The sequence below is a fragment of the Pristiophorus japonicus genome, chromosome 23, assembly GCF_044704955.1.
Source record: "Pristiophorus japonicus isolate sPriJap1 chromosome 23, sPriJap1.hap1, whole genome shotgun sequence".
NCBI classification, from domain to species: Eukaryota; Metazoa; Chordata; class Chondrichthyes; family Pristiophoridae; genus Pristiophorus; species Pristiophorus japonicus.
Genome location: NC_091999.1, coordinates 59745912 through 59770573, shown reverse-complemented (window position 1 = coordinate 59770573; position 24662 = coordinate 59745912). Strand labels below are relative to the sequence as shown.

General features: G+C 44.7%; 6 non-coding genes across 6 annotated transcripts; all 6 read right to left on the bottom strand.

The window, feature by feature from the left end:
• Positions 1-12710: 12710 nt before the first annotated feature.
• Positions 12711-12792, bottom strand: trnas-aga (transfer RNA serine (anticodon AGA)). The gene has a single exon. It is a non-coding gene; the product is annotated as a tRNA-Ser (tRNA).
• Positions 12793-14662: 1870 nt separating this feature from the next.
• Positions 14663-14744, bottom strand: trnaf-aaa (transfer RNA phenylalanine (anticodon AAA)). Its single transcript has one exon. It is a non-coding gene; the product is annotated as a tRNA-Phe (tRNA).
• Positions 14745-16584: 1840 nt separating this feature from the next.
• Positions 16585-16666, bottom strand: trnaf-aaa (transfer RNA phenylalanine (anticodon AAA)). Its single transcript has one exon. It is a non-coding gene; the product is annotated as a tRNA-Phe (tRNA).
• A 1848-nt stretch (positions 16667-18514) lies between these two features.
• Positions 18515-18596, bottom strand: trnas-aga (transfer RNA serine (anticodon AGA)). The gene has a single exon. It is a non-coding gene; the product is annotated as a tRNA-Ser (tRNA).
• A 3800-nt stretch (positions 18597-22396) lies between these two features.
• On the bottom strand, positions 22397-22479 carry trnas-cga (transfer RNA serine (anticodon CGA)). The gene has a single exon. It is a non-coding gene; the product is annotated as a tRNA-Ser (tRNA).
• Positions 22480-24303: 1824 nt separating this feature from the next.
• trnas-aga (transfer RNA serine (anticodon AGA)) lies at positions 24304-24385 on the bottom strand. The gene has a single exon. It is a non-coding gene; the product is annotated as a tRNA-Ser (tRNA).
• Between the last annotated feature and the right edge of the window lie 277 nt (positions 24386-24662).

Below are 24662 nucleotides of genomic sequence, written 5' to 3'. Positions count from 1 at the left end.
GGCGAAAGTGCAGATCCAATTGATTCCCGGAACATGACCCCTCCATCACAAGGCAAGGGCAGTGACATCTATGATGCGAGAGGAAGTGGAGATCGAGTTCGACAGGCTGCAACGAGAGGGCATCATCGCACTGGTGCAGTTCAACGAGTGGGCCAGTCAGGTTGTTCTGGTTCTCAAGGGAGATGTCACGGTCAGAATTTGCGGGGACTATAAAGTAATGATTAACCATTTTTCGCTGCAGGACCAGTACCCTCAACCAAAGGCAGACGAACTATTTGTGACACTGGCAGGAGAAAAGACATTCACCAAGTTGGACCTGACCTCGGCCCACATGATGCAGGAGCTGGCGGAATCTTAAAAAGGCCTCACCTGCATCAACACGCACAAAGGTCTGTTCATCGACATTAGATGCACATTTGGAATTCGATCGACCGTGGCTATTTTTCAAAGGGAAATGGAGAGTCTGCTAAAGTCGGTTCTGCACATCGTGCTTTTCCAGGATTTTATACTGGTCACAGGTCGGGACACCATCGAGCACGTGGAGAACGTGGAAGAGATTCTAAGTCGGCTAGGTCATGTGAGACTCAGTTTGAAACATTCGAAGTGTGTTTTCCTGGCGACAAAGCTCGAGTTTTTAGCGAGAAGAATCGTGGCAGATGGCATCAGACGCACTGACAGCAAGATGGAGGCAATCAAGAACGCGCCGAGACCACAGAACGTGACGGAGCTGCGGTCGTTCCTGGGTCTCCTCAAGTATTTTGGTAATCTCCTACCCGGGTTAAGCACCTTGCCAGAACCTCTACATATATGGCTGCACAAGTGAGATTATTAGGCATGGGGAAGATCAAAAGAGACTGCTTTTGAGAAAGCCCAAAATCTGTTATGTTCCAACAAAATGCTTGCCTTTATGATCCATGAAAACGTTTAGTGCTAGCTTGCGATGCATCTTTGTACGAGCTCGGGCGTGTGTTACAATATGCAAACGAATTGGGAACATTGCAACCGGTCGCCTATGCGTCCAGGAGATCGTCCACGGCCGAAAGGACCTACAGCATGATTGGAAAAGAAGCTCTGGCATGCGTTACGGGGTGAAAAAATGCACCAGTATCTGTTTGGACTTAAGTTCGAGTTAGAAACTCACCATAAGCCGCTCATATCGCTATTCACAGAGAGCAAAGGTATTAATACAAATGCTTCTGCTCGCATCCAAAGATGGGCGCTCACGCTGTATGCATATACGTATGTAATTCACCACTGGCCAGGCACAGAGAACTGCGCTGATGCCCTCAGTCGGCTACTTTTCCCACCACCGGGTGGAAATGGCACAGCCTGCAGACTTGCTCTTGGTGATGGATACATTTGAAAATGAAAAGTCACACATTACGGCCGCTAGATGAGGACCTGGACCAGCCAGGATCCTTTACTGTCCCTTGTAAGAACTGTGTCCTCCATGGGAGCTAGTGCTGCGCCCCAGCGGAGATGCATGAAGAGATCAAGCTGTTCCAGCAGTGTAAAGACGAAATGTCCATACAGACGGACTGTCTTTTCTGGGGTAATCACGTGGTTTTGCCCACGAAAGGCAGGGAAATGTTCAAACGCGACCTACACTGTGCCCACCCAGGCATAGTAATGATGAAATCTATAGCCAGACCACATGTGTGGTGGCCCGAAATAGACTGAGATTTGGAGTCTTGCGTGTGCCAATGCACCACTTGCTCACAACTGAGCAGTGCACCTAGGGCACCCAAGTTTGTGGTCATGGCCCTCCAAACTGTGGTCTCTTATCCACGTTGACTTTGCCGGCCCATTTCTAGGCAAAATGTTCTTCGTTCTTGTGGATGTTTATTCTAACTGGATTGAGTGTGTAATAATGTCTGTAAGCACGTCCACTGCCACCCTCGAAAACCTACGAGCCACGCACGGCCTGCTGATGTCCTTATCAGCGACAACGGGCCATGCTTCACCAGGGCTAAATTCATGGAATTCATGACACGCAATGGGATCAGGCACATCACATATGCCCCATTAAAGCCCGCATCCAAATACCAGACAGAACGTGCAGTCCAAACCATCAAGCAAAGCTTGAAACACATGTCAAAAGGCTCCCTGCAGACCCACCTGCCCCGAGTCCTGCTCAGCCACTGCACCAGACACCATTCTCTCACCGGGGTTCCCCAGCTGAGCTGCTCCAGAAAAGGATGCTCAAAATAAGGCTTTCTCTCGTTCACCCTGATCTCCATGATCAAGTCGAGGGCAGGCGGCATCAACAAAGCATGTACCGTGATCGCACAAATTTGTCACGCAATATTGAAGTCAATGACCCTGTATTTGTACTTAACTATGGATCTGGTCCCAAATAGCTTGCTGGCACTGTCATAGCCAAATAATGGAGGAGGATGCTTCAGGTCAAACTCGCAAATGGAATAACTTGCAGAAAGCATTTGCACCAAACCAAACTGCGATTCACAGACAGCCACAAGCAACCAACTTCGACCATTCGACACACACACAAGTGGCAACCAACATCATGGTTGACCACGAAGCTGAACTCATCATCCCCAGCAGCCCAGCAAGGTCAGCTGCGCAGCAGACCAACGAAGAACCAACCAACTCACCTGCACCTGCATTTGTACCGAGACGATCGACTCGGGAGCGAAAAGCCCCAGATCGACTCAACTTGCAAATAAGTGTACTATTGACTTTGGGAGGGAGTGATGTGATGTATATAACCCGATGTAACCAGAATTCTACCACCACCACAGGGCGTATCTACTGGACTCCCAGTGGATCCCAGTGTCCCTTGGGAGCACTGTATATAAGCAGACATTCCATGTTGTACGTGCACTCTGAAGTTAGAATAAAGAGACAGGTCACACTTACTCACGTCTACAGTACTCAATCACATTACGTTTTCTGGACTTAACAGGTTAAATATAGAATAAAGCTCCCTCTATACTGTTCCATCAAACGTTTCCAGTGCAAGTACAGCACAGGTTAGAAACAGACTACATCTCCCTCTAACTTGTCCCAGCCATTCCAGGGCAGATACAGCATCTGTTTGATGTCGAGAAAATCTCCCTCTACACTGTTCCAGTGGATATTCGCGGAGCAGGTGTAGCACGGGTGAGAAACAGAGTAAATCTCCCTCTACACTGTCCCATCAAACACTCCCAGGACAGACACAGCATGGGTTAGAGACAGAGTAAAGTTTCCTCTACACTGTCTCAGTAACCATTCCCTGGGCAGGTACAACCAAGCTCATGGTCGACAGGGCTGCAGTAATACCCGCCCTCCTGTATGGCTCAGAGGCATGGACACTGTGCAGTAGACAAGTTTTCTCGCTGGAGAAATATCACCAATGAAGTCTCCGCAAAATCCTACAAATCACCTGGCAGTACAGGCACACCAACATCAGCGTCCTCGTCCAGGCTAATGTCCCCAGCATTGAAGCACTGAGTACACTCGATTAGCTCCGCTACGCAGACCACATAGTTCGCATGCCAGACACGAGACTCCCAAAGCAAGTGCTCTATGCGGAGTTTCTTCACGGAAAATGAGCCAAAGGTGGGCAGCGGAAACGTTACATGGACACCCTCAAAGCCTCCCTGATAAAGTGCGATATCCCCACTGACATCTGGGAGTCCCTGGCCAATGACCACCCTAAGTGGAGGAAATGCATCCGGGAGTCTCATCGACAAGAGCATGCAGAAAACAAGTGCAGGCAGTGGAAAGAGCGCGCTGCAAAGCAGTCCCAGCCACCCCTTCCTTCAACGACTACATGTCCCTCCTGTGACAGAGTCTGTGGCTTTCGTATTAGACTGTTCAGCCACCAAATAATTCACTTCAGGTGTGGAAGCAAGTTTTCCTCGATTCCGAGGGACTGCCTATGATGATGATGACGACAACACAGGTTAGATGCAGAGTAAAGCTCCCTCTACAATGTCTCACCAGACATTCCCAGGCTGAGACAGCTTTGGTTTTTGAAGTTTAAATCTCCCTCTAACCTGTCCCAAACACTCCCAGGGTTGGTACAGCATTGGTTAGATACAGAGTTAATCTCCCTCTACACTGTCCCATCAAGCACTCGCACAATAGGCACAGCATGGGTTAGTCAGAGCGTAAAGCTCTCCATAGACTCATCCATCAAACATTCCCATCGCAGTTACGGCATGGGTTAGATATAGAGTACAACTCCTGCGACATTGTCCCATCAAACACTCCCAGCGCAGGTACAGCACAGATTACATACACTGTAAAGCTCCCCCGACACTGTCCATCAAACAATTCCAGGACAGGTAAAGCACGGGTTAGATACAGAGTAAATCTCCCTGTACACCGTCCCATCAGACATACCCAGGGGAGGAACAACACGGGTTAGATACTGAATAAAGCTCACCCTACAAACTCCTATCAAACACTCCATGGAAAGATGCAGCACGGATTAGATAAGAGAGAAAAGCTTGCTTTACACTATCGCATCAAGAACTGCCAGATCAGGTACAGCATGGGTGAGACAGAAAGGTTTAGGCTGGGTTTTCCAGAACTTGGGGCCTGGGCAACAAAAGGCACAGCCACCATTTATAATCAGGGATGCTCAGGAAGACAGATGTTTCATAGGCTGTGTGGGGTGTGGGGGGGGTGGTGGCTGGTGGCGGTGTGGTGCTGGTTGGGGCTGGAGGAGTTTACAGAGCCAGGGACGGGCGAGGCCATCGAGAGTTTTGAAAATAAGTGTTAGAATTTTGAAATCATGGCATTGCTGAACCAGAGGCCAGTGTAGTTCAGCGAGCACAGGGCTCATGGGTGAGCTGGAATTGGTGAGAGTTAGGGCACGGGCAACCTAATTTTGGATCAACTCCAGTTTATGCAGGTGAGAATGTGTCAGGACTGCGTTGGAATAGTCAAGTCCAGAAATAACAAAGGCAGCGATGAGGGGTCAGCAGCGGGTGAGCTGAGGCAAGGGCGATGTTACAGAGGTGCAAATATTCATTCTTAATTATGGTGTGGATATGTGGTCAAAAACATACTTCAGGGTTAAGTATGGCACCATGATTGCAAACAGTCCGGTTCAGGCACAGACACAAGTTGGGGAGAGGGATTGAGTTGGTGGCCAGGGAACTCAGTTTGAGGTAATGAAAATTGCAAATTCAGAATATTTCACAGACTATCACGTGCAAAATGTGTGGATGCATTTTAAAATTCAATCGGTTCCAAAACCAGGTTACAGAAAGTAACGGATTTCAAATCTTATGCAAGGCAGTTCAATAAAGGGGCGGTTCAAAGGATTTCAGCTGAGTTTAAAGTAAGACACTGCAGTTACGTCTACTACAACTACAACTCGTGTACTCAAACGGAACAAGTTTGGGGTTTGATATAATAGAAGGTGAACTAGGTGAGAAGTGATGTAAGTGAGATTAAGAAAAAGCCCTAAAATGGAACAGTCGGTAACAGAACATCAATTAGTCTCCTCTGATCATGCAGGAATCAAATATTCGACACAATGTGTTTGAAACGAAGACATTTTGTTCAACGTTTAGACAAGATGTTAATCTCCAGCCCATATATAGGGGTTATTAAGATAATCAGAAACAAACAAGAGCTGCCACAATGAACATGGTTCAGTGCCCAAAGCAATCCCAGTAAATCTTGTTCCAGTTACAAATGCAGCTTTTCTCCTCAGACCATTTAAAACTGAGATGAGGAGGAATTTCTTCTCTCAGAGGGTTGTAATCTGTGGAATTCTCTGCCCCAGAGAGCTGTGGAGGCTTGGTCATTGAATATATTTAAAGCTGATGTAGACAGGTTTAACTGAGGTGCTCACACTTAGGAAGGCTTCAGATTGAGTCAGGGAACAGAGTGGTTCTGCTCACACAATCAGAGAATGGTTACAGCACGGAAGGCCATTCGGCCCGTCGAGCCCTTGCCGGCTCCCAGCTAGTCCCATTGCCCCGCCCTTTCCCCCCGGTCCTGCAAATGTTTTGTTTCGGATACTTATCCAATTCCCTTTTGAAAGCTGTGATTGAGTCTGCCTCCACCAACCTTTCAGGCCGTGCATTCCAGATCCGAACGACTCACTGCATAAAATAGATTTTTCTTACACTGTCTTTGGTTCTTCTGCTCATCCACCTTAAATCGGTCTCCTCTGGTTCTCGACCCTCCACCAATGCGAACAGTATCTCTCTATCTACTCTGTCCGGACCCCTCATGATTTTGAACACCTCTATCAATTCTCCTCTCAACCTTCTCTGCTTCAAGGAGAAAAACCCCAGCTTCTGCAGTCAATCCACGTAACTGAAGTCCCTCATCTCGTGAATCATTCTTGTCAATCTTTTCTGCACCCTTTCTCAGGCCTTCACATCCTAATCTGCGGTGCCCAGAATTGGACACAACGCTCCAGTTGAGACCGAACCAGTGTTTTACAAAGGTTCATCATAACCTCCTTGTTTTTGTACTCTGTGATGCCCAGGATCCTGTAAGCTTTTTTACCTGCTTTCCCAACCTGTCCTGCCACCTTCAGCGATTTGTCCACATATACCCGCAGATCTCACTGTTCATGCATCCCCTTTAGGATTGTACCCTTTCGTTTATATTGTCTCTCCTCGTTCATTTAATCATGCTTTTCTAATTGTATTTTTCAACTCAGATTCACGGTCTCATTTTATTTCTTCCTCCGAGCCCCTCAACTTTATCTGGCAGTGTAATGTTGGCGAGTGGTGATTGATTGCCCTGGGAACCAACAGGAAGAGAGGTCAGAGGCCGGAGGGCCCAGGAGCAGCGTGTTCTGCAACCAATCGCGGTGCTGAGGGGTGGAACCTGAGTCGGCCCATCGGGTAAGTATGTGTCAACCTCTGTTAAACAATTTATCTTTTAAAAGTTAAATCGAGATTTCTTTTATCAACAAAACAGTTCAACATCTGTCAGTATTTTATTTCCATTTATGAGTTCCTATTATGAGTTTCATACACTTCAGTGCCAAGTGGACCAGGTATTTAAAGGTCATTCATTTCCCTCTTTCCATGCCGCTGTTAGTTAAAAGGAGAGAGATTGATTTCCTCTCATTGTGCATGCGTAGTAGTAAACGTAACATCCTTCCGGTTGGTATTGAGTTACATTCTGTGCTGGGCGAGATGGCTGGTGGCATCAGCCTTTAAAATACACATTCTCTTTTTCAAATCTCTCCAGGGTCTCACCCTTCCCTATCTCTGTAACATCCTCCAGCCCACCAACCCTCTTAATAGTTTGTTTTCTTTGGAAGAGAGGAGGCTGAGGGCAGACGTTAATGAGGTGTATAAAATTATGAGAGGCCTAGATAGAGTGGATAGGATGGACCTATTTCCCTTTGCAGAGGGGTCAGCAACCAGCTGAACCTTTTAGCCAGTACGTAGCAAGCCCAACAAGAGAGGGGGCAGTTCTGGACTTAGTATTAGGGACTGAAGCTGGGCAGGTGGAATGGGTATCATTGGGAGAGCATTGGTGCTAGTGATCGTAATTCAGTTAGATTTAGGGTAGCTATGGATAAGGACAAAGATAGACCAGGAATAAAAGTTCTCAATTGGGGAAAAGCCAATTTTACTAAACTGAGATGTGGTTTTGCCAAAGTGGATTGGAAACAGCTACTTGAAATGGTGAGAGATTAGGAAATGTTCGTGTTCAGAGGGAACTTGTGTCGTTGTACACGAATCACTGAAAGTTAAAATGCAGGCACAGCAAGCAATTAAGAAAACAAATGGTATGTCGGCCTTTATTACAAGAGGAGTTGAGGATAATAGTAAACATAAGAAAAGGAACATGAGAAATAGGAACTGGGATAGGCCATACCATCGAGCCTGCTCCTCCATTCAATCAGATCATGGCTGATCTGATCATAGACTCAGCTCCACTTACCCGCCCGCTCTCCATAACCCCTTATCCCCTTATCATTTAAGAAACTATTTCTGTCTTAAATTTATTCAATGTCCCAGCTTCCACAGCTCTCTGAGGCAGCAAGTTCGACAGATTTACAACCGTCTGAGAGAAGAAATTCCTCCTCATCTGTTTTAAATGGGCGGCCCCTACTTCGAAGACCATGCGCTCTAGTTCGAGTCTCCCCCCATCAGTGGAAACATAAGCTCTGCATCCACCTTGTTTCGATCAGATCACCTCTCATTCTTCTTAATTCCAATGAGTCGAGGCCCAAACTACTCAACCTTTCTTCATAAGTCAACCTGCTGATCCCTTATAACAACCTAGTGAACCTTCTCTGAACTGCCTCCAATGTAATTATATCCTTTCGTAAATATGGAAAACAAACCTGCATGCAGTATTCCATGTGTGGCCTCACCAAAACCTTATATAGCTGTAGCAAGACTTCCCCACTTTTATACACCATCCCCTTTGCAAAAAAGGTCAAGATACATTGGCCTTCCTGATCACTTGCTGTACCTGCATGCTATCCTTTTGTGTTTCATGCACAAGTAACCCCAGGGCCTGCTGTACTGCGGCACTTCGCAATCTTTCTCAATTTAAATAATAGCTTGCTCCTAGACATCTTGCTGCAATTATATAGGACCCTGGTGAGACTACACCTGGAGTATTGTGTACAGTTTTGATTGCTTACCTAAGGAAGGATGTACTTACTATTGAGGATGGCAACGAAGGTTCACCAAACTGATTCCTGGGATGGGGCATTATCCTTTGAGGAGAGATTGAGTAGATTAAGCCTATATTCTGTAGAGGATAGAAGAATGAGAGGTGATCGCATTTTAAAAAACACAAAATTCTTACGGGGCTTGACATTGTAGATCAGAGGTGTCAAACATACGGCCCGTGGGCCGGACACGGTCCCGCAAGCCCCTTCCTCTGGCCGCCACGTGTTTTAATTTATGTGACCCCCATCCCCCCCGGCCCCAGCCCCGATATTTTGCTTGCTGACTGGAACACAACCCAAATTTGTCGGCCGTCACGTAACAGGAGGAGGGCGGCGGAGGCACGGGGAAGGTCAGTCGGTGTCCACGGGGAGCAATTCTGGGACAACGAGGGCACTCACATGGATTGTCAATGGGAGATAAGCTTTGAGTGAGGCAGTGAGTAGATAAGTACCGAGAGAGAGGGGGAGGAGTGTCGCTGGAACTCCCGGTGATTTAACAGATGATGGGGGTTAATGCAGGGTAGGTAGTGAGGGGGTTGTGTTCCTGCACTTCTCCCCCCTGCCCGGCCCCAGTGAGGCGCTGATTTTGAAATTCTCAGCATCCTGTTCACACCCCTCGATGGCCCCGCCCCTCCCTATCTCCTAAACCTCCTCCAGCCCCTACACCCCTTCCTCTCTCTGTAACCTTCTCCAGCCACTACACCCCTCCGTTTCTCTGCAACCTCCTCCTGTCCCTACACCCCTCCCTATCTCTGTAACCTCCTCCAGTCCCTACACCCCTCCCTATCTCCGTAACCTCCTCCAACCCTACACCCCTCCCTATCTCTCTAACCTCTTCGAGCCCCGACAGCTCTCCCTATCTCTCTAACCTTGTTAGGGTTAACTTGCAACCACCACTAGGATTCTGTTAGCCTTAAAGTAAATGCAGGTTTTATTAATACAAGCCGGCAGGGGAGCTATCCTTGAAGGAATGCACGAAGATACTGCCAGAGACATCATACTTTATACAGTTTCAGATTATAGCATTAAGTAATTACGCAAGTTACAATTAATTCATGCCGATTGATTAATAAATTATTGATTGGTACAGCGCTTCCTCCAATTTGGCATCTATATGCCTTAATTGGCAATTACAAATACATGTTGTTATGATTCTTTTATGTAACTCTTTTTTTTGTTATATAATTCCAATTCCATGTTATCTGTGTCCATGCCCAGCTCTCAAGGCCTTTGGTCTATGAATTTGAACATCTGCTCCTCTGTGGAAGGCATCCCACACATGCTTCCCTCAAAAAACAGGCTGTGGGTTCCATTTTAAAAACCTGTTAACTCCATTTTAAAACATCGCAATTATTATTATAAATTGTAATTACAATTTGTAATCTGCCCTTTCAGTCCCTCCTGTTGGTCCCTGATTATTTCTAAATAATCAGCTGACCACATATATGTTCTGAGCCATCTGCTGGAAATGGTGATATCAAGTCCATATCGCTGGGATCACTTGCAGTTCCATATTTTGCGGAGTCTTTACATTCTACCTCTGACCATTTCCTTGGGATATTGGCACATCACTTATATTTCTTTTTGTACATACAGTGCATAAGCTCGGGGTCTTGGTTGTTTCCCTAACGCTTTACAAAGGCACTCGCCTCCCTATCATGCCTACATTACATAATTAACAAGGCTGATCGCTGTTCGGCTAGAACCACGTGGTTGTATATCTCTCTGATCTTACACATCAGATATAGTTGGATCACGATACATATCCCTTCCACTATCATTATTACCACAATTGAATTCCACATCAATTTGAGGACTGCGTAGGCTTTAGGTGATCAGCACTTAAAAAACCCACCATGGACAACAATTTTCATTTCCCTGCCTTATCCTGTCCTGATTCCTATTTCTCCCGCCTCCGTTTCGTTGGTCAGGCGACAGGCTTGGGACACTCATGACTCAGATCAGGTATTCATGCCGTCTTTTTGTTTGATTAACCCTCTTTGGATCTAGCAAAGGCTTTCTGCGTTCTTGGTTACGGGACTTAGCCAATCTCTTCTTTCTTCGTCTCTTGTATCTGCCTGTACAGTCTCCCAGGAGCATCAACACCACTATCAGCTGCACTAGAACTAACACATGGGATATAATTCTAATCCCTATCTTTTAACTTTGCTCGGGTAAGCCTCGCCTGTCTTTGCACTTGTTACATAACATCACCAACCAACTCAAGGCTATTACTATCTGTATTGCCACTCGGGTATGGGAAAGGATCCTTATCCAGTGATGTATAATCTCAAGTACCAAGGCGGGTTTTTCAGGTTATCCTTTATTTCACTTCCAGTTCTTCAGCTTTCTCCTTCAGCTCTTAATATCTTTTAAGGTTATTTCTTGAGCTAGTTAAATCTTCAAGTAACAGGGGAATTGATTCTGCTTGCTCTTCCATGTAAACATCAATATCTTGCTTAATCTCATCACTTATATTTCATGTCATTGTCTTCCTGGCATGTCATGCGTGCTGTTCCCGCTGCCACCGACAGTCTTGGAGTAACGTAATTCCCAGGCTAGTTACCACACAATATTCTCCTCGCCCTTGATACGTGTAATGTAGGTTCGGGCAGGTTTTATTCCAATGACGCATCCTTCCGTAGTATTGTCAAACCCGCCTCTATCCTTGCTCCCGTCTCCCACTGGATGAGGACCTATAGTTAGGCTTCCTCCTCTCCGGCACACGGATGAAGATATTCCCCTTATATTTCCATTCTTTTTGATCTCATACTGGTCCATCGCGGATGTACTCTTCCCCTCGTATTATGTTTGTTTCCCCTCACATCCTCCTGTAACTGCATACACCCTTGTCATTCCTTTCAAAAAGGGCCACATTACAGCAAAAGTCTAAAGGGACAAAGTGTGTTAAAAAGATAAGCCTGAAGGCTCAGTGCATCAATGCGAGGAGTATTCGTAATAAGGTGAATGAATTAACTGCACAGGTAGCAATTAATGAATATGATATAATTGGCACCACGGAAAGAGGGCTATCCCACGGCTCTGTGCCCTGGTTCTGGACTTCCCCAACATCGGAACAAGTTACCTGCATCTAACCTGTCCCGTCCCGCCAGAATCTTTATGTTTCTACGAAATCCCCTCTCATCCTTCTAAACTCCAATGTAAAAAACCCAGTTGATCCAGTCTCTCCTCATATGAAAGTCCAGCCATCCCGAGAATCAATCTGGTGAACTTTTGCTTCACTCCCTCAATAGCAAGAACGTCCTTCATCAGATTAGGAGACCAAAACTAAACACACTATTACAGGTGAGGCCTCACCAAGGCCCTGTACAACTGCAGTAAGAATCTGTTGAATCTGCATTTTACTGCAATTCTATGACATTCTGAACAGATAAAGAAATGGAATCGTTTTCTCAGTCTCTGCCTCACTCACTACCTCTGTCTCTTTAGAGATCTGTGCATGTGTTTGCGTGTTTGAGCCTTTGTCTCCCTTACTCTGCCTCTCTCTGACTCACTCTGTCTCTCCCTGTTTCCCTGTTTGTCTCGGTCTCTCAATCTGCCCGTGTCTTTCACACAGTGTCCAGTTCTGTTGCAATGGGATTCTCTCAGTCTCTCTGTCTGACTGTCTCTATCTTTCCCATCATTACCGTCTGTCTATGTCTCTGCCTGCCTGTCTCTCTTTGCCTGTCTCTGTTCGACCCTGTCTCTAACCTGCTGAGTATTTCCTTCATTTTCTGTTTTTATCTCTATCTCTCGCTCTCTCTATCTTCTCTCTCACTATCTCTCTCTCTCTCTCTTTGTCGCTTTCTTTGTCCATGTCTTTGTCTTTACACGCACCATTCAAAATTTACACGCACCAACGGGCATGCACAGATGCCTTAGACATCTCGAGGGATAGACAGGCTGAATCACTGTCGCAACTTTGACTGATTGTTGCGATTATTTCAACGGATGTGTCGTGAATATTTCAGATTAATAAAAATGAGAACAAATGTCAGTGTTGAAAAGTGTGGGATGTTATACCATTTATCACATGATCAGTTTGGAACTGGTTCGATTGTGAAATGGAATGAAAAATGCTAAGAATCGCAGTCGGCAGGATTCGAACCTGCGCGGGAAAATCCCAATGGATTTCTAGTCCATCGCCTTAACCACTCGGCCACGACGACTGTGTCGCTGGCTTTTTAAACGTTACTCAGAAAAAGCTCAGTCATCCATCTCTGTGCAGCAGACGGCCAAAGAATCCTGAAAAAGTCTCCGCTTGCTAAAAATCTGGAAGAGGCAAACTCCTCGACCTGTATTTTTACAATTCGATTTCGCTCTGGAATTTTTAATATGTGTCTCTACCAAGAAACAGAAGTAAAAATCAATATTTTGAAACATCTACCTCCCAGCGGGGAATTGAACCCCGGTCACCCGCGTGACAGGGGGAATACTCACCACTATACGAACGAGGAACTGACGGGTAGCTGCTCTGTCGGAGCAGGAATCGAGCTGTGAACAGAACTGGACACCATGAGAAGTCGACAGACACATTGAGAGACAGAGACAAACCGACAAACAGGGAGAGACAGACACCGAAATAGAGACAACGAGAGACAGAAAGTGTGAGACTGAGAAGGAGAGGCAGATTGGGTGAGAAAAAGACTCAAACAAATACAGAGACAGAGATGTGTGTGTGTGATCTATTAAGAGAGAAAGGGAAAGAGTGAGAGAAAGACAATGATAAAGCCAGTGACAAGGAGAGAGACAGATAGAGAGAAAGAGATAGAGACTAAAACAGAAAATGATGGAAATACTTCTCAGGTTAGAGGCATGGACTAACAGAGACAGGCAAAGAAATGGACAGACCGAAATGATGGGAAAGAGAGAGCCAGTCAGACAAAGAATCTGAGAGAATCCCATTGGAACAGACGTGGGCACCGTGAGAAAGAGAGAGATTGAGAGACTGACACAAACGGAGAAACAGGGACAGACAGAGTGAGTCAGACTGAGAGAGACAAAGACTCAGACATACAATCACATACACAGCTCTGTGGAGAGAGAGAGAGAGGCAGAGACCGAGCGACACAGATACATTTCACAATTTCATTTCATTATCGGTTCAGAGTGACACATATTTAGAGAAAATTGTTGATTCAACCGATGAAAATCGGACATCACTGATCAGAATCTGAGGAAATCTGTGTTAAAATGAATAGAAACCAGGAGTGGGGAAGAACCCACGGTGGAAAAACCCTTTGAAGTTTAAGGCCAACGACTTAACCACTCGGTTATCCTGGCTCTGTGAGAGCTTGGATTCTGTCTCTGTGACAAATTGGGCTTCAACCCCAACCCCACATACAAACACATGCACATAGTCTTTTAGTGAGCATTTACGAACATTTTTAGGAATATTGACACGGGGGCAACTCTCCTACTCTGTTTCGAGTCATGCTCTGGGACCTTTCATATCCACCCGAGGGTGCAGACGGAGCTTCAATTTAACTTTTCATCCGAAAGTCAACAGCTTCAACATTGCAAAATTCCCCAAGTGCTGCACTTGAGTGTTAGCCAAGATGATATGCTCAAGTCCAAGGAGTGCGACTTGAACACACAAACTCCTGATTCAGTCGAGAATGCTGCCACTGAACCAAAGCCGATACAAAAGTTCACAACCGTATTATTTTCCCTAAGTCTTTTTTATAAGTTCCCGGACATACCAAATTCATGGTGATGATTTCCACTGACAGTTGCACATACACAGAGACAAAAATAGAGATAGACAGACACAGAGACACACATAACCAAAAATTTACACGCACCAACTGGCATGCACAGATGCCTCAGACATCTCGAGGGATAGACAGGCTGAATCACTGTCGAAACTTTGACTGATTGTTGCGATTTTTTAAACGGATGTATCGTGAATATTGCAGATTAATAAAAATGAGAACAAATGTCAGTGTTGAAAGGTGTGGGACGTTATTCCATTTATCACATGATCAGTTTGGCAGAGAACTGGTGAAATTGTGAAATGGAATGAAAAATGCTGAGAATCGTAGTCGGCAGGATTCGAACCAGCGCAGGAAAATCCCAATGGATTTTTAGTCCATCGCTTTAACCACTCGGCCACGACTACTGTGTTGCTGGCTTTTTATAAGTTACTCAGAAAAAACTCAGTCATCCATCTCTGTGCAGCAGATGGCCAAAGAATCCTGAAAAAGTCCCAGTTTGCTAAAAATCTGGAAGAGGCAAACTCCTCTACCTGTATTGTCACAGTTCGATTTCGATCTGGAATTTTTAATATGTATCTCTACCAAGAAACAGAAGTAAAAATCAACATTTTGAAACATCTGCCTCCCCGTCGGTGAATTGAACCCCGGTCTCCCGCGTGGATACTCATCACAAAACTAACGAGGAACTGACGGATAGCTGCTCCGTCGGAGCAGGAATCGAGCTGTGAACAGAACTGGACACCATGAGAAGTCGACAGACACATTGAGAGACAGAGACAAACCGACAAACAGGGAGAGACAGACACCGAGATAGAGACAACGAAAGACAGAAAAGGAGAGGCAGATTGGGTGAGAAAAAGACACAAACGCATACAGAGACTTAGATTTGTGTGTTTGATCTATTAAGAGAGAAAGGGAAAGAGTGAGAGAAAGACAATGATAAAGAAAGTGACAAGGAGAGAGACAGATAGAGAGAAAGAGATAGAGATTAAAACAGAAAATGATGGAAATACTTCTCAGGTTAGAGGCAGGGACTAACAGAGACAGGCAAAGAAATGGACAGCCCGAAATGATGGGAAAGAGAGAGCCAGTCAGACAAAGAATCTGAGAGAATCCCATTGGAACAGACGTGGGCACTGTGAGAATGAGACAGATTGAGAGACTGACACAAACGGAGAAACAGGGACAGACAGAGTGAGTCTGACTGAGAGAGACAAACACTCAGACATACAAACACATACACAGCTCTGTGGACAGAGAGAGAGAGGCAGAGACCGAGCGACACAGATACATTTCACAATTTCATTTCATTATCGGTTTAGAGTGACACATAGTTAGAGAAAATTGTTGATTCAACCGATGAAAATCGGACATCACTGATCAGAATGTGAGGAAATCTGTGTTAAAATAAATAGAAACCAGGAGTGGGGAAGAACCCAGAGGGAAAAACCCTTTGAAGTTTAAGGCCAACGACTTAACCACTCGGCTATCCTGGCCCTGTGAGAGCTTGGATTCTGTCTCTGTGACAAACTGGGCTTCAACCCCAAGCCCACATACAAACACATGCACATAGTCTTTTAGTGAGCATTTACGAACATTTTTAGGAATATTGACCCGGGGGTAACTCTCCTGCTCTGTTTCGAGTAATGCTCTGGGTCCTTTCATATCCACCCGAGGGTGCAGACGGAGCTTCAATTTAACATTTCATCCGAAAGTCAACAGCTTCAACACTGCAAAATTCCCCAAGTGCTGCACTTGAGTGTTAACCAAGATGATATGCTCAAATGCAAGGAGTGCGACTTGAACACACAAACTCCTGATTCAGTCGAGAATGCTGCCGCTGAACCAAAGCCGATACAAAAGTTCACAACCGTATTATTTTCTCCAAGTCTTTTTTATAAGTTCCAGGACATACCAAATTCATGGTGATGATTTCCACTGACAGTTGCACATACACAGAGACAAAAATAGAGATAGACAAACACAGAGACACACATAACCAAAAATTTACACGCACCAACTGGCATGCACAGATGCCTCAGACATCTCGAGGGATAGACAGGCTGAATCACTGTCGAAACTTTGACTGATTGTTGCGATTTTTTAAACGGATGTATCGTGAATATTGCAGATTAATAAAAATGAGAACAAATGTCAGTGTTGAAAGGTGTGGGACGTTATTCCATTTATCACATGATCAGTTTGGCAGAGAACTGGTGAAATTGAATGAAAAATGCTGAGAATCGTAGTCGGCAGGATTCGAACCAGCGCAGGAAAATCCCAATGGATTTTTAGTCCATCGCTTTAACCACTCGGCCACGACTACTGTGTTGCTGGCTTTTTATAAGTTACTCAGAAAAAACTCAGTCATCCATCTCTGTGCAGCAGATGGCCAAAGAATCCTGAAAAAGTCTCAGTTTGCTAAAAATCTGGAAGAGGCAAACTCCTCTACCTGTATTGTCACAGTTCGATTTCGATCTGGAATTTTTAATATGTATCTCTACCAAGAAACAGAAGTAAAAATCAACATTTTGAAACATCTGCCTCCCCGTCGGTGAATTGAACCCCGGTCTCCCGCGTGGATACTCATCACAAAACTAACGAGGAACTGACGGATAGCTGCTCCGTCGGAGCAGGAATCGAGCTGTGAACAGAACTGGACACCATGAGAAGTCGACAGACACATTGAGAGACAGAGACAAACCGACAAACAGGGAGAGACAGACACCGAGATAGAGACAACGAAAGACAGAAAAGGAGAGGCAGATTGGGTGAGAAAAAGACACAAACGCATACAGAGACTTAGATTTGTGTGTTTGATCTATTAAGAGAGAAAGGGAAAGAGTGAGAGAAAGACAATGATAAAGAAAGTGACAAGGAGAGAGACAGATAGAGAGAAAGAGATAGAGATTAAAACAGAAAATGATGGAAATACTTCTCAGGTTAGAGGCAGGGACTAACAGAGACAGGCAAAGAAATGGACAGCCCGAAATGATGGGAAAGAGAGAGCCAGTCAGACAAAGAATCTGAGAGAATCCCATTGGAACAGACGTGGGCACTGTGAGAATGAGACAGATTGAGAGACTGACACAAACGGAGAAACAGGGACAGACAGAGTGAGTCTGACTGAGAGAGACAAACACTCAGACATACAAACACATACACAGCTCTGTGGACAGAGAGAGAGAGGCAGAGACCGAGCGACACAGATACATTTCACAATTTCATTTCATTATCGGTTTAGAGTGACACATAGTTAGAGAAAATTGTTGATTCAACCGATGAAAATCGGACATCACTGATCAGAATGTGAGGAACTCTGTGTTAAAATAAATAGAAACCAGGAGTGGGGAAGAACCCAGAGGGAAAAACCCTTTGAAGTTTAAGGCCAACGACTTAACCACTCGGCTATCCTGGCCCTGTGAGAGCTTGGATTCTGTCTCTGTGACAAACTGGGCTTCAACCCCAAGCCCACATACAAACACATGCACATAGTCTTTTAGTGAGCATTTACGAACATTTTTAGGAATATTGACCCGGGGGTAACTCTCCTGCTCTGTTTCGAGTAATGCTCTGGGTCCTTTCATATCCACCCGAGGGTGCAGACGGAGCTTCAATTTAACATTTCATCCGAAAGTCAACAGCTTCAACACTGCAAAATTCCCCAAGTGCTGCACTTGAGTGTTAGCCAAGATGATATGCTCAAATGCAAGGAGTGCGACTTGAACACACAAACTCCTGATTCAGTCGAGAATGCTGCCGCTGAACCAAAGCCGATACAAAAGTTCACAACCGTATTATTTTCTCCAAGTCTTTTTTATAAGTTCCAGGACATACCAAATTCATGGTGATGATTTCCACAGACAGTTGCACATACACAGAGACAAAAATAGAGATAGACAGACACAGAGACACACATAACCAAAAATTTACACGCACCAACGGGCATGCACAGATGCCTTAGACATCTCGAGGGATATACAGGCTGAATCACTGTCGCAACTTTGACTGATTGTTGCGATTTTTTAAACGGATGTATCGTGAATATTGCAGATTAATAAAAATGAGAACAAATGTCAGTGTTGAAAGGTGTGGGACGTTATTCCATTTATCACATGATTAGTTTGGCAGAGAACTGGTTAAATTGTGAAATGGAATGAAAAATGCTAAGAATCGCAGTCGGCAGGATTCGAACCTGCGCGGGAAAATCCCAATGGATTTCTAGTCCATCGCCTTAACCACTCGGCCACGACGACTGTGTCACTGGCTTTTTAAACGTTACTCAGAAAAAGCTCAGTCATCCATCTCTGTGCAGCAGACGGCCAAAGAATCCTGAAAAAGTCTCCGTTTGCTAAAAATCTGGAAGAGGCAAACTCCTCGACCTGTATTTTTACAATTCGATTTCGCTCTGGAATTTTTAATATGTGTCTCTACCAAGAAACAGAAGTAAAAATCAATATTTTGAAACATCTACCTCGCAGCGGGGAATTGAACCCCGGTCACCCGCGTGACAGGGGGAATACTCACCACTATACGAACGAGGAACTGACGGGTAGCTGCTCTGTCGGAGCAGGAATCGAGCTGTGAACAGAACTGGACACCATGAGAAGTCGACAGACACATTGAGAGACAGAGACAAACCGACAAACAGGGAGAGACAGACACCGAAATAGAGACAACGAGAGACAGAAAGTGTGAGACTGAGAAGGAGAGGCAGATTGGGTGAGAAAAAGACTCAAACAAATACAGAGACAGAGATGTGTGTGTGTGATCTATTAAGAGAGAAAGGGAAAGAGTGAGAGAAAGACAATGATAAAGCCAGTGACAAGGAGAGAGACAGATAGAGAGAAAGAGATAGAGACTAAAACAGAAAATGATGGAAATACTTCTCAGGTTAGAGGCATGGACTAACAGAGACAGGCAAAGAAATGGACAGACCGAAATGATGGGAAAGAGAGAGCCAGTCAGACAAAGAATCTGAGAGAATCCCATTGGAACAGACGTGGGCACCGTGAGAAAGAGAGAGATTGAGAGACTGACACAAACGGAGAAACAGGGACAGACAGAGTGAGTCAGACTGAGAGAGACAAAGACTCAGACATACAATCACATACACAGCTCTGTGGAGAGAGAGAGAGAGGCAGAGACCGAGCGACACAGATACATTTCACAATTTCATTTCATTATCGGTTCAGAGTGACACATATTTAGAGAAAATTGTTGATTCAACCGATGAAAATCGGACATCACTGATCAGAATCTGAGGAAATCTGTGTTAAAATGAATAGAAACCAGGAGTGGGGAAGAACCCACGGTGGAAAAACCCTTTGAAGTTTAAGGCCAACGACTTAACCACTCGGTTATCCTGGCTCTGTGAGAGCTTGGATTCTGTCTCTGTGCCAAATTGGGCTTCAACCCCAACCCCACATACAAACACATGCACATAGTCTTTTAGTGAGCATTTACGAACATTTTTAGGAATATTGACACGGGGGCAACTCTCCTACTCTGTTTCGAGTCATGCTCTGGGACCTTTCATATCCACCCGAGGGTGCAGACGGAGCTTCAATTTAACTTTTCATCCGAAAGTCAACAGCTTCAACATTGCAAAATTCCCCAAGTGCTGCACTTGAGTGTTAGCCAAGATGATATGCTCAAGTCCAAGGAGTGCGACTTGAACACACAAACTCCTGATTCAGTCGAGAATGCTGCCACTGAACCAAAGCCGATACAAAAGTTCACAACCGTATTATTTTCCCTAAGTCTTTTTTATAAGTTCCCGGACATACCAAATTCATGGTGATGATTTCCACTGACAGTTGCACATACACAGAGACAAAAATAGAGATAGACAGACACAGAGACACACATAACCAAAAATTTACACGCACCAACTGGCATGCACAGATGCCTCAGACATCTCGAGGGATAGACAGGCTGAATCACTGTCGAAACTTTGACTGATTGTTGCGATTTTTTAAACGGATGTATCGTGAATATTGCAGATTAATAAAAATGAGAACAAATGTCAGTGTTGAAAGGTGTGGGACGTTATTCCATTTATCACATGATCAGTTTGGCAGAGAACTGGTGAAATTGTGAAATGGAATGAAAAATGCTGAGAATCGTAGTCGGCAGGATTCGAACCAGCGCAGGAAAATCCCAATGGATTTCTAGTCCATCGCTTTAACCACTCGGCCACGACTACTGTGTTGCTGGCTTTTTATAAGTTACTCAGAAAAAACTCAGTCATCCATCTCTGTGCAGCAGATGGCCAAAGAATCCTGAAAAAGTCTCAGTTTGCTAAAAATCTGGAAGAGGCAAACTCCTCTACCTGTATTGTCACAGTTCGATTTCGATCTGGAATTTTTAATATGTATCTCTACCAAGAAACAGAAGTAAAAATCAACATTTTGAAACATCTGCCTCCCCGTCGGTGAATTGAACCCCGGTCTCCCGCGTGGATACTCATCACAAAACTAACGAGGAACTGACGGATAGCTGCTCCGTCGGAGCAGGAATCGAGCTGTGAACAGAACTGGACACCATGAGAAGTCGACAGACACATTGAGAGACAGAGACAAACCGACAAACAGGGAGAGACAGACACCGAGATAGAGACAACGAAAGACAGAAAAGGAGAGGCAGATTGGGTGAGAAAAAGACACAAACGCATACAGAGACTTAGATTTGTGTGTTTGATCTATTAAGAGAGAAAGGGAAAGAGTGAGAGAAAGACAATGATAAAGAAAGTGACAAGGAGAGAGACAGATAGAGAGAAAGAGATAGAGATTAAAACAGAAAATGATGGAAATACTTCTCAGGTTAGAGGCAGGGACTAACAGAGACAGGCAAAGAAATGGACAGACCGAAATGATGGGAAAGAGAGAGCCAGTCAGACAAAGAATCTGAGAGAATCCCATTGGAACAGACGTGGGCACTGTGAGAATGAGACAGATTGAGAGACTGACACAAACGGAGAAACAGGGACAGACAGAGTGAGTCTGACTGAGAGAGACAAACACTCAGACATACAAACACATACACAGCTCTGTGGACAGAGAGAGAGAGGCAGAGACCGAGCGACACAGATACATTTCACAATTTCATTTCATTATCGGTTTAGAGTGACACATAGTTAGAGAAAATTGTTGATTCAACCGATGAAAATCGGACATCACTGATCAGAATGTGAGGAAATCTGTGTTAAAATAAATAGAAACCAGGAGTGGGGAAGAACCCAGAGGGAAAAACCCTTTGAAGTTTAAGGCCAACGACTTAACCACTCGGCTATCCTGGCCCTGTGAGAGCTTGGATTCTGTCTCTGTGACAAACTGGGCTTCAACCCCAAGCCCACATACAAACACATGCATATAGTCTTTTAGTGAGCATTTACGAACATTTTTAGGAATATTGACACGGGGGTAACTCTCCTGCTCTGTTTCGAGTAATGCTCTGGGTCCTTTCATATCCACCCGAGGGTGCAGACGGAGCTTCAATTTAACATTTCATCCGAAAGTCAACAGCTTCAACACTGCAAAATTCCCCAAGTGCTGCACTTGAGTGTTAGCCAAGATGATATGCTCAAATGCAAGGAGTGCGACTTGAACACACAAACTCCTGATTCAGTCGAGAATGCTGCCGCTGAACCAAAGCCGATACAAAAGTTCACAACCGTATTATTTTCTCCAAGTCTTTTTTATAAGTTCCAGGACATACCAAATTCATGGTGATGATTTCCACAGACAGTTGCACATACACAGAGACAAAAATAGAGATAGACAGACACAGAGACACACATAACCAAAAATTTACACGCACCAACGGGCATGCACAGATGCCTTAGACATCTCGAGGGATATACAGGCTGAATCACTGTCGCAACTTTGACTGATTGTTGCGATTTTTTAAACGGATGTATCGTGAATATTGCAGATTAATAAAAATGAGAACAAATGTCAGTGTTGAAAGGTGTGGGACGTTATTCCATTTATCACATGATTAGTTTGGCAGAGAACTGGTTAAATTGTGAAATGGAATGAAAAATGCTGAGAATCGTAGTCGGCAGGATTCGAACCTGCGCGGGAAAATTCCCAATGGATTTCGAGTCCATCGCCTTAACCACTCGGCCACGACTACTGTGTCGCTGGCTTTTTAAACGTTACTCAGAAAAAATTCAGTCATCCATCTCTGTGCAGCAGACGGCCAAAGAATCCTGAAAAAGTCTCCGTTTGCTAAAAATCTGGAAGAGGCAAACTCCTCCACCTGTATTTTCACAGTTCGATTTCGCTCTGGAATTTTTAATATGTATCTCTACCAAGAAACAGAAGTAAAAATCAACATTTTGAAACATCTGCCTCTTCGTCGGGGAATTGAACCCCTGTCTCCCACGTGACAGGCGGGGATACTCACCACTATACTAACGAGGAACTGACGGATAGCTGCTCTGTTGGAGCAGGAATCGAGCTGTGAACACAACTGGACACTATGAGAAGTCGACAGACACATTGAGAGACAGAGACAACGAGAGACAGAAAGTGTGCGACTGAGAAGGAGAGACAGATTGGTTGAGAATAAGACTCAAACACATACCGAGACAGAGATTTGTGTGTTTGATCTATTAAGAGAGAAAGGGAAAGAGTGAGAGAAAGACAATGATAAAGACAGTGTCAAGGAGAGAGACAGATAGAGAGAAAGAGATAGAGACTAAAACAGAAAATGATGGAAATACGTCTCAGGTTAGAGGCAGGGACTAACAGAGACAGGCAAAGAAATGGACAAACCGAAATGATGGGAAAGAGAGAGCCAGTCAGACAAAGAATCTGAGAGAATCCCATTGGAACAGACGTGGGCACCGTGTGAAAGAGACAGATTGAGAGACTGACACAAACGGAGAAACAGGGACAGACGGAGTGAGTCAGACTGAGAGAGACAAAGACTCAGACATACAAACACATACACAGCTCTGTGGAGAGAGAGAGAGAGGCAGAGACCGAGCGACACAGATACATTTCACAATTTCATTTCATTATCGGTTCAGAGTGACACATAGTTACAGAAAATTGTTGATTCAACCGATGAAAATCGGACATCACTGTTCAGAATGGGAGGAAATCTGTGTTAAAATAAATAGAAACCAGGAGTGGGGAAGAACCCACGGTGGAAAATCTCTTTGAAATTTAAGGCCAACGAGTTAACCATTCGGTTATCCTGGCCCTGTGAGAGCTTGGATTCTGTCTCTGTGACAAACTGGGCTTCAACCCCAACCCCACATACAAACACATCCACATAGTCTTTTAGTGAGCATTTACGAACATTTTGAGGAATATTGACACGGGGGCAACTCTCCTACTCTGTTTCGAGTAATGCTCTGGGACCTTTCATATCCACCCGAGGGTGCAGACGGAGCTTCAATTTAACATTTCATCCGAAAGTCAACAGCTTCAACATTGCAAAATTCCCCAAGTGCTGCACTTGAGTGTTAGCCAAGATGATATGCTCAAATGCAAGGAATGCGACTTGAACACACAAACTCCTGATTCAGTCGAGAATGCTGCCACTGAACCGAAGCCGATACAAAAGTTCACAACCGTATTATTTTCCCCAAGTCGTTTTTATAAGTTCCAGCACATACCAAATTCATGGTGATGATTTCCACAGCCAGTTGCACATACACAGAGACAAAAATAGAGATAGACAGACACAGAGACACACATAACCAAAAATTTACACGCACCAACGGGCATGCACAGATTCCTTAGACATCTCGAGGGATAGACAGGCTGAATCACTGTCGCAACTTTGACTGATTGTTGCGATTTTTTAAACGGATGTATCGTGAATATTGCAGATTAATAAAAATGAGAACAAATGTCAGTGTTGAAAGGTGTGGGACGTTATTCCTTTTATCACATGATCAGTTTGGCAGAGAACTGGTGAAATTGAATGAAAAATGCTGAGAATCGTAGTCGGCAGGATTCGAACCTGCGCGGGAAAATCCCAATGGATTTCTAGTCCATCGCCTCAACCACTCGGCCACGACTACTGTGTCGCTGACTTTTTAAACGTTACTAAGTAAAAGCTCAGTCATCCATCTCTGTGCAGCAGACGGCCAAAGAATCCTGAAAAAGTCTCCGTTTGCTAAAAATCTGGAAGAGGCAAACTCCTCTACCTGTATTTTCACAGTTCGATTTCGCTCTGGAATTTTTAACATGTATCTCTACCAAGAAGCAGAAGTAAAAATCAATATTTTGAAACATCTGCCTCCCGGCGGGGAATTGAACCACGGTCTCCCGCGTGACAGGCGGGGATACTCACCACTA